Below are 7,665 nucleotides of genomic sequence, written 5' to 3'. Positions count from 1 at the left end.
CTTAGACAAGCTTGAGCCTGGCTTGAGAGTTTATTTATGTTGATTTATGGCTTCTGCTTAACATAATAGTCTTAACATGTATTTTTAAATGCAGTGTCAAACTGTGTTTACTGACTAGAACTTTCTGGAAGTATTGCCATGCCCATGTGGTCATATTTTTTTACATAAGCACATCAATTTTCCTCGCTGTACCTCCTACAGATTCACAAGCAATCAAAATTGATTTTCGGCCTTGCCTTTTACCCATAGAGATTCATCCACCTTTTCTAAATCTTTCAATAATGTTACTGACTGTATATGGTGAAATCTCTAAATAACAAAAAACTGTCCAAAGAACATTGCTCTTAAAGTGTTGAATTTTCAAACAGATGCTTATACACAACTGAGCCTTGCATTAATTAAGCAAACTTCCCAGTCGTACATCCTTTCCCTAAAGCAGAAACTGACAGGAACAAAAAGTGAATTGGCATATAATGAGAGTTTGAGTAATGTTTGGTGTTAGTTTGTTCCATAATTCCATAATTACTACATTGCTTTGGGGTATTAAACAACAACATTGTTTATTTTGATAGATATTGACATAGTGTGAGTTTGAGGTGTTGACTTGGCCTCCAAATTCCCCAGATCTCAATTCAATCGAGCATCTGTGGGACGTGCTGGACAAACAAGTCCGATCCATGGAGGCCCCACCTCACAACTTACAGGAGTTAAAGGATCTGCTGCTGACATCTTGGTGCCAGATACCACAGCACACCTTCAGGAGTCTAGTGGACTCCATGCCTCGACAGGTCAGGGCTGTTTTGGCAGCTAAAGGGGGACCAACACAATATTAGGAAGGTGGCTATAATGTCATGCCTGAAAGCTATTTCGACAGAATGTGGCATTATCACAGTGTTAACGATAACCTCTATCATAGTACGCACATTTGGAACTGTTTTGACATAGTCTTCCATGAAAGAAATGTAGACCCCTAAGGGTTAGTGTGGTACAGTTTCGTAGCAGGTAGAACAGGTGCCGCCCGGTGGCATGCATCTTGTCCCTTTTCCACGTGACATGCCCATTTACCACTGCACGGTACCCTATAGTATGGTACTTTTTAAAATCCCTGGTCCCCCATTTTTTGTGGTTTTCTTTGCCTCGTGACATGTACTTACTGATGCAGACTCCGTGGGTGGAGCGAGAAACAGTGCAGACCATCGACTGGTCAAACACAATCTCCATCTTTAAAACCCAGCTGCAATCAATTTTATTAAAACGGTGTCATGAAAAGCTTTAAAATTGAACATTAAACACCACAAAAACAGAGGCAGGGCAAACCAAAAATTGTGTCTGGTAATAGTATTTGCTCTCAGATGCTGAGATAGAGACTGTCATCACAGCCTCACCTATAGTGAACTGCTCTATTATTAGGGTACTGTGCAAAAGGAAATAGGCTTAGTATGCGAATATAGTGAGTGAGTGGGCTATCTGCTGTCCAGTATTGTCCAGTGCTGTCATGTCCTGTATCCCTGCGTTATGTTCCAGGGTGCAGTAGTTACTAAAAGTAGAAAAAGTAAACAAATGGGGTATTTATAATAAATGCATGGTGGATTTGGGCTGAAACTTAATCACTCTATATTTAGAAAATAGTGCACTATGAAGCTTGCAGAAACCATTATTATATTCCCTATATAGTGCACGTATGTAGCCAGTAGGGAGAGATTTGAGATTCAGCATCGTACCGTCATTTTTGATCTTACAAACTATGTTTAGAAGCTATAGTGGATGGCAGGGAGTGACTCCTTCACGGTAGGTGGAGGTGTTGTTTCATTTACCCTTCTCCCTTTACAGTAGGGAAGAAGTGAACAACAACAACAAGCGCAGACATGTCTATAATGTGTTCATGTCGTCTGTTAGAACGTTACGTTATAAAGCTGAATTTTAGAGCGACATTGTTACTGTCGGTGCTGTGAGAGGATTCAGGATTAGTTACAGTGGGTGGAGCTTCTGGTGAGTGATGCGCTCTGCTTTAGCCATAATATGCGAAGCACCCGGCTAACTCGCTAACTGACTTCGTGACACGCCTAATATCAAATACTTGTAGCTTTTAAATTAATATTAGAATAAAATGATACATGTTTATGTACATTAATAAATAAATTGGGTCTTGGGAGGGCACTAACCTGCATTAACTTACTAGCTAATTTACTTAGTCATTTGTTTATTGGGGTGTTGCTTGCTAGCTAGGACAGTTATCAAGTGCAAATAGTTAACGTTTATATATAGCTAAACATGCATGCTAATACAGGTTTGTATATAAACGTTTATATATTTCAGTACTGTTTTATTTTTCTATTTACATTTTAATATGTGGTGTGGAATTGAGTGTTTATCAAACACTGTCTAGCTTAAATACATGAAGCCATAGAAACCCTGGACATTTTTCAGCATTTTTCCATTGTTAATCTGCTTAGAATGTAAGCAGTCATAAAAAGGTTTGTGCTGAAACGACCACTGACAGGTGAAGTGAATAACACTGATTATCTCTTCATCACGGCACCTGTTAGTGGGTTGGATATATTAGGCAGCAAGTGAACATTTTATCCTCAAAGTTGATGTGTTAGAAGCAGGAAAATGAACAAGTGTAAGGATCTGAGTGAGTTTGACAAGGGCCAAATTGTGATGGCTAGACGACTGGGTCAGAGCATCTCCAAAACTGCAGCTCTTGTGGGGTGTTCTCGGTCTGCAGTGGTCAATATCTATCAAAAGTGGTCCAAGGAAGGAACAGTTGTTAACCGGTGACAGGGTCATGGACGATCTACTTTAAATCAAATTACTGAAGAAGTTAATGCTGGTTCTGATAGAAAGGTGTCAGAATACACAGTGCATCACAGTTTGGTGCGTATGGGGCTGCATAGTCGCAGATCAGTCAGGGTACCCATCGCCAACAATGGGCACGTGAGCATCGGAACTCGACCACGGAGCAATGGAAGAAGGTGGTCTGGTCTGATGAATCACGTTTTCTTTTACATCACGTGGATGGCCGGGTGCGTGTGCGTCGCCTACCTGGGGAACACATGGCACCAGGATGCACTATGGGATGAAGGCAAGCCGGTGGAGGCAGTGTGATGCTTTGGACAATGTTCTGCTGGGAAACCTAGGGTCCTACCATTCATGTGGATGTTACTTTGACACGTACCACCTACCTAAGCATTGATGCAGACCATGTACACCCTTTCATGGAAACGGTAGTCCCTGATGGCTGTGGCCTCTTTCAGCAGGATAATGCACCCTGCCACAAAGCAAAAATGGTTCAGGAATGGTTTAAGGAGCACAACAATGAGTTTGAGGTGTTGACTTGGCCTCCAAATTCCCCAGATCTCAATCCAATCGAGCATCTGTGGGATGTGCTGGACAAACAAGTCCAATCCATGGAGGCCCCACCTCCTAACTTTATAAGTTAAAGGACCTGCTGCTAACATTTTGGTGCCAGATACAACAGCACACCTTCAGGAGTCTAGTGAAATCCATGCCTCGACAGGTCAGGGCTGTTTTGGCAGCAAAAGGGGGACCAACACAATATTAGGAAGGTGGTTATAATGTAATGCCTAATCAGTGTATAATTTACTGTCTTTACTTCAGAACTTTCTATAAAGGTCCAATGGTGTTTAAATAGATGGCACTTGGCAGGAATTTTAAACAGGAAAACTAATGAATGCATTTATGGTCAGATTACTTTCAATTCAGCGTTCAGCCCTAAACAGTAACAACAACAACAACAACAACAAATAAAATAGTTCATCAGTATAGATAGCATGACAGAATGTGGCACTATCACAGCGTTGACAATAACCTCTATCATAGTACACAGGCGGCACGGTGGCTTAGTGGGTAGCACTGTCGCCTCACCGAAAGAAGGGTTCGATCCCCAGGTAGGGCAGTCCGGGTCCTTTCTGTGCGGAGTTTGCATGTTCTCCCCATGTTGAATCTCAGACATTTTTGGTGATTTAATATGTCCGGGAAAAAGAAGACGTATGGTCATCCTAGTTTAAATCCTGTTTTTTTTTTGGAAGCCATGGAAGGAACTTCACTTTATTCTGCAGTTTGTCCAACTACTGTTGAATAATCTTAGGATGGGCATTATTATTCTATTTATTCTACCTGTATTAGGAAAGAACACACCATAGGATGTAAATGTCTAGGTTTTAAGTTTTTGTTTATTATATAAGCAAAAAAGCAACCACTGGTTCTGAAGTTCATAGGTGGCAGCACTTAAGGTGCTGGACTATTGATCAGATTATCACTGGTTCAAGCCTTACCGCTGCCAGGTTGCCACTGTTATGACCCTGAGCAAGGCTCAGCTGCTTGTGGTAAAAGCAAATGTCTACTAAATGCTATACATGTAAATATTTGCACATTTTAAAGCAGTGATTAAGATACTGAACTAACAGGTCTGTGAATTCATGATGTCAGTCACTCAGTAAACATCCTCACATCATCACTGACCCACCTCCATTTTTGACTATGGGCTTTTTTTTCTTCATGAGCTTTTTTCATGAGACAAACTGCTCCTGCTAATCCTTATGGCCGAACAGTTCCAGTTTTGATTTACCACTTCACAGAGCTGTGTCCCAGAGTTCTACAAGCCTATTCAAATTCCTTCTGGTGCATTTCCAAGCCCGGAGTGGCTAAGCGGGAGATTCGGGAGGATTCCCGATGGGCCGGCTCATGTCAATCTCGAGTTTGGGCCGGTTGGGAAAAGTAATTTTGACACTTATCTGTCTCTTATCTAATCTTCTTCTTGCATTAATTCTCCATTCATCTGACAGCGCAGCCCCTACATCGCAGTAGATTAGATGGGTTCTACCATCTGAGGGAATTCTCCCCTCCCAAATGTTTAAGTTGGTTTGGCCCATGAGGCGTCTTTTCTGGAGCGCCTGGCAAACCATCAGTCCATGGTGATGGAGGGCAGGAAGAGGCCAGGTGGAGCCGAAAAGGCCAGGTTAAAAAAAGCTGCCAAATGTGCCAAATGAACAGACCTGTTTTCCAGAGGACAGACCCCAGTTGCAGCCGGTAAAGAGAGATATGGAAATAATGTTGTATTGTCACTGTAAGGCTATTGCGCAACATTTGCAATGTCAACTTAGCGTAGTTTATTTTGTAGAACCCAATACACACCATTAATCACAAATATCCAGTTTCAAGCTGAAAATAATAAACATAATTTGAAGTGTAATATATTAAATAGCCTACCTCATTAATGGAATGTTTTTGTTCCGACGCTACTGTACTGATGATCCCGAGGAGGCCATGACTACTGAAGGGATAGGTAGATGATAGTCTAATAGAGTTATTTAAACTAACATAGTTATCTGTAATGTAAAATATAACGTAGAGAATATACATAATATACAGTGCCTTGCAAAAGTATTCAGCCCCCTTGAACTTTTCAACCTTTTGCCACATTTCAGGCTTTAAACATAAAGATATGAAATTGTAATTTTTTGTGAAGAATCAATAACAAGTGCGACACAATTGTGAAGTGGAACGAAATTTATTGGATATTTTAAACTTTTTTTAGAAATAAAAACCTGAAAAGTGGGGCGTGCAATATTATTCAGCCCCTTTACTTTCAGTGCAGCAAACTCACTCCAGAAGTTCAGTGGGGATCTCTGAATGATCCAATGTTGACCTAAATGACTGATGGTGATAAATAGAATCCACCTGTGTGTAATCAAGTCTCCGTATAAATGCACCTGCTCTGTGATAGTCTCAGAGTTCTGTTTAAAGCGCAGAGAGCATCATGAAGACCAAGAAACACACCAGGCAGGTCCGAGATACTGTTGTGGAGAAGTTTAAAGCCGGATTTGGATACAAAAAGATTTCCCAAGCTTTAAACATCTCAAGGAGCACTGTGCAAGCGATCATATTGAAATGAAGGGAGTATCAGACCACTGCAAATCTACCAAGACCCGGCCGTCCCTCTAAACTTTCAGCTCAAACAAGGAGAAGACTGATCAGAGATGCAGCCAAGAGGCCCATGATCACTCTGAATGAACTGCAGAGATCTACAGCTGAGGTGGGAGAATCTGTCCATAGGACAACAATCAGTCGTACACTGCACAAATCTGGCCTTTATGGAAGAGTGGCAAGAAGAAAGCCATTTCTCAAAGATATCTATAAAAAGTCACCTGGGAGACACACCAAGCATGTGGAAGAAGGTGCTCTGGTCAGATGAAACCAAAATCGAACTTTTTGGCCACAACGCAAAACGTTATGTTTGGCGTAAAAGCAACACAGCTCATCACCCTGAACACACCATCCCCACTGTCAAACATGGTGGTGGCAGCATCATGGTTTGGGCCTGCTTTTCTTCAGCAGGGACAGGGAAGATGGTTAAAATTGATGGGAAGATGGATGGAGCCAAATACAGGACCATTCTGGAAGAAAACCTGTTGCAGTCTGCAAAAGACCTGAGACTGGGACGGAGATTTATCTTCCAACAAGACAATGATCCAAAACATAAAGCAAAATCTACAATGGAATGGTTCACAAATAAACGTATCCAGGTGTTAGAATGGCCAAGTCAAAGTCCAGACCTGAATCCCATCGAGAATCTGTGGAAAGAGCTGAAAACTGCTGTTCACAAACGCTCTCCATCCAACCTCACTGAGCTCGAGCTGTTTTGCAAGGAAGAATGGGCAAAAATTTCAGTCTCTCGATGTGCAAAACTGATAGAGACATACCCCAAGCGACTTGCAGCTGTAATCGCAGCAAAAGGTGGCGCTACAAAGTATTAACGCAAGGGGGCTGAATAATATTGCACGCCCCACTTTTCAGTTTTTTATTTCTAAAAAAAGTTTAAAATATCCAATAAATTTCGTTCCACTTCACGATTGTGTCCCACTTGTTGTTGATTCTTCACAAAAAATTACAATTTCATATCTTTATGTTTAAAGCCTGAAATGTGGCAAAAGGTTGAAAAGTTCAAGGGGGCTGAATACTTTTGCAAGGCACTGTATGTTAAATTGTTCAGACATTCAGAAAGATGTCAGCACCATAGCCTAATTTATTTTAACAAATGGAGACAAATAGCCTAAATCACTATCAATTTTAAATTGTTAAAAAAAAAAAAAAAAAAAAAAAAAAAAATTCAAGCATGTTATTTTATTCAGCAAAATAGGCTAACCCTTAATGAAATGTTTTTTATAGCCTCAGAGCAGCAGATAAGCCATGTCTTATGTTTTTTATGTCACATTTTTTTTACCTTTTAAATCTTTATCTGATTTAAATTTGAATTAAACATGTTTAAGTGAAGTGTTTTCTGTTATATACCCAATAAAAAGGCATTGTAAGAGCTAGCTGCTGTTTCATTTATTCAAATTCTCCCTCCATGGAAAAATTGGGCCAGGTTTGGGCATGAAACTCCCGGGCTGAAAAAGAGGCCCACTCCGGCCCTGTGCATTTCCAACATGCACTTCCTGTTCTTAGTGGCACAAGTCATTGAGTCTCGCCCTGAGTTCCCTGGTTGTTAATTGATCTTCTTATGGTTGCCACTGACACATTCGTCAGAGTCTTCATCAGGGCATCCTGTTGGTCTTTTGTCCAACACAGGGTTTTTTTGCTATAATGATCAGATATTTTGGGTTTTCTGCCACATCCAGGCAGGTTTGCTGCTGGGTGGTG

General features: G+C 41.0%; 1 protein-coding gene across 1 annotated transcript in view; it reads left to right on the top strand.

Annotated features, from left to right (window-relative positions):
* The first annotated feature begins 1,869 nt into the window (after nucleotides 1-1,869).
* The window catches only part of tecpr2 (tectonin beta-propeller repeat containing 2), a 68,803-nt gene continuing 63,007 nt past the window's right edge, over nucleotides 1,870-7,665 (top strand). Inside the window, exon 1 of the mRNA XM_063007030.1 lies at nucleotides 1,870-1,989. The gene's annotated coding sequence lies outside the window, so the exon portion shown is untranslated. The remainder of the gene's footprint in view (nucleotides 1,990-7,665) is intronic.

Source organism: Trichomycterus rosablanca, chromosome 13 (genome assembly GCF_030014385.1).
Source record: "Trichomycterus rosablanca isolate fTriRos1 chromosome 13, fTriRos1.hap1, whole genome shotgun sequence".
In the NCBI taxonomy this organism is placed as follows: Eukaryota; Metazoa; Chordata; class Actinopteri; order Siluriformes; family Trichomycteridae; genus Trichomycterus; species Trichomycterus rosablanca.
This window is presented reverse-complemented; position numbering and strand designations above follow the sequence as displayed.